The following is a 2,758-nucleotide window of genomic DNA, read 5'->3' as shown; positions in this document are numbered from 1 at the left end:
GCTGGTCTTTGTCTTGACTCGGTCTCGACTTCCCTCAGTCTTGGTCTTGAGTTGGTCTCGGATCCTAAAAGTCTTGGTCTTGTCTTGGTCTCGGGTTAGGTGGTCTTGACCACAACACTGCCCATTTGTTTTTTATATATTGTGTTGAGAGGGTATTAACGTTTGATATAATTTTATCAATTTTGGAAATCAGTCCTGGCTATTTTGATTTATAAGATTTTATTATTAGTTTAATCAGGGGGTTGCATTGATCTGTATTTTGTTGATTTACTGGTTGTAGTAACTTTTTACTTGTACATATCTATAGAAATCTTCCTTTTCCAAATTATTATGTTTTTGTAATATGTTGAAGCTTCTATTTTATTATCTTTGACTATCTGGAAGATTACTTTTATACCATTTGTGATCCATGTTTTGAATCTGAAATCGATGCTGCTTGGTAGAAAAGCTTTTGTCACATGCTAACCAGTTTAGTACCTTAATTTCTTTGTTTAGTTTGTTTTTGCAACTTCTCTCCATGTTGTTAGTGTTGATTTAACCCATTTATTTTCCAGTTCGTCTATCAAATCAAGCCGTTTAGTGTCTGCTATTATCGCCTGCAGTGGGACGTCTGAGAGCGAACTGCATTCTGTCTCCTTCCAGTTTGCGTCATAAACTGGATCACATCAGTAAAGTAGAGTTTGAATCTGAGCGGAGATGAAATGGTTTTTCAGACTGCGGAGGCCCCATCCTCCTTTCTCCTTTGATAATTGTAATGTTTTGTAACAAATGCGAGGTCTCTTCCCATTCCATATAAATCTGGATATATTTTTGTTCCAATCAGTAAAATAATGATTGGGGGTAGTTATTGGTAGAGTTTGGAATAGATAAAGGAATCTTGAGATTACATTCATCCTAATGGTTTCTATTCTTGCAGTTAAGCTTAAATGGGGAATGAGATTCTATTTTTCCAGGTCTTGTTTAACGGCTGAATAGAGGTGATTGTAGTTTATGTCCATATTTTTTTTTGTATCTTTATGAAGTATTACTCCTAACTATCTGAAGGATTCGGTGTTCCGTTTAAGAGGGAATTTCTTTTTAAAATCTTTGGGTGGGGACCAGTAGGAAATAGTTTCTGTTTTTTCAATATTTAGTTTATAGCCTGATAGAAGGGCTATTGTTTCTAAACTGTGCATCAGTTCTGGTATTGAGTTTTCTGAGTCCACTAAAAATAAAATTATATCGTCTGCATAACATGCAATTTTGTGTTCTTTACTATCAGTTGTAATGCCTCTGATTGTTTTTGTTTGTCTGATATGTTGGGCTCTACGTCATTTATATGCGTTTCCTGTAAGTAGATTATGTTTATCTTTTCCCTCTTCATTTTTGTCAACATCTTTGTTCGTTTAATTGGATTTAGTATGCCGTTAACATTAATCGATGCCACTTTTAACCTTTCAGATAACATTTGCTTGAATAATAAGTAGTTTTAGCACCATTTTGCCTCCGAGCTATCTGGATAAATTTAACATGTCACATGAACTGTGAAGAACGAATACAGAACACGTCTGAAAAAGAAAAATGGGGTTCCAATGTAAAGGTGAATTGTCCTTTACCTGACCTGGGTTGGGGTCAGAACATGGAGGGAAGTCCTTAACTGATGGTAATAGAGGAGGGTAAGTGTCCAACCTTTTAAAGGTCCTTGTCCTCCTGATAACTGCTGAAATGTGAGGAAACAGAGAGTATATTAACTCAAGGATGTTTTCGCTGCTCTTTCATGTCTTCTGAACGCCTGCAGTCTGGATATAGCATCAGTTTGTCCGGTGGGCTGCTCCAGCTGAACGCTTCTTTCTCCCCCCGACGCGCCATGGTTCCCCCTCCAGCAGCTTCATCAGGTCTTGGCGCGGTGGAATCACCTGGACTGCGAAGCCGCGGTCTTACATGTCCTTTGTGGCCTCTGTGCTGTTTGAAACAGACATGTTTCATCTTTATAGAAGATGTGGAGCTTGGCTGGATATGGAGTCTGAAAACGGATCTTTTTCTCCCTCAGCACCCGTTTTGCTTCGTTGTATTCAGGTTAGGATGCGTTGGGATAGTCATGGTCGAAGTATAGTCTTTGATTGTTGACGTAGATTTCCTTCTTCTCCCAAGCTTTTCTCAGTATTTCCTCCTTTGTACGGTATCGCAGGAATTGTACTCCGATCGAAACTGGCTTTGCTGCTCCCGTTGGTTCCGGCGCTAGAGCTCTGTGTGCCCTTTCTATGCCGAGTTCGTAGGAGTCGGGAAGGTTCAGTTTCTCTCGGAGGAGTTTTTCTACATATTCAATCATCAATTTGCCTTGTTCTTCGTTTTCCGGTATTTTGAAAATCCGTATATTCTTTCTCCTTGCTCTTGCTTCTTGGTCAACCAACTTGTCTTCGTTTTGAATCTGTGTTTTTAGCATGCTTCTCACTGCTAGCTTGACCCTGTCTAGCCTTGCTTCCGCAACCACGATGCGCTCTTCGGCCTCTTCGATCCGTTGATTCGCCTTGTTAATGTCTTCTTTTAAAGCATGTAGATGTTGTTTGTTTTCTTGCCTGAATTCTTGTATTTCACGGAAGATCCTTTCGAGATTGACTTTGGGTTTTTCGTTACCTTTTGATTTTCCAGATCCGACATTAGTGTTAGCATAGCTGTCCTTCACCTTCATGTCTTGAGCATTTTTCTTGCTTCTCTCTCTTGTTTCCATCCTATCCTGCGCTTGCTATCTTGCAGTAAAGTCTATCATTAGGTAGAATAG

The sequence above is a fragment of the Poecilia latipinna genome, unplaced genomic scaffold, assembly GCF_001443285.1.
Source record: "Poecilia latipinna isolate Pla-1442-1.1 unplaced genomic scaffold, P_latipinna-1.0 Scaffold3763, whole genome shotgun sequence".
Taxonomy (NCBI): Eukaryota; Metazoa; Chordata; class Actinopteri; order Cyprinodontiformes; family Poeciliidae; genus Poecilia; species Poecilia latipinna.
This window is presented reverse-complemented; position numbering follows the sequence as displayed.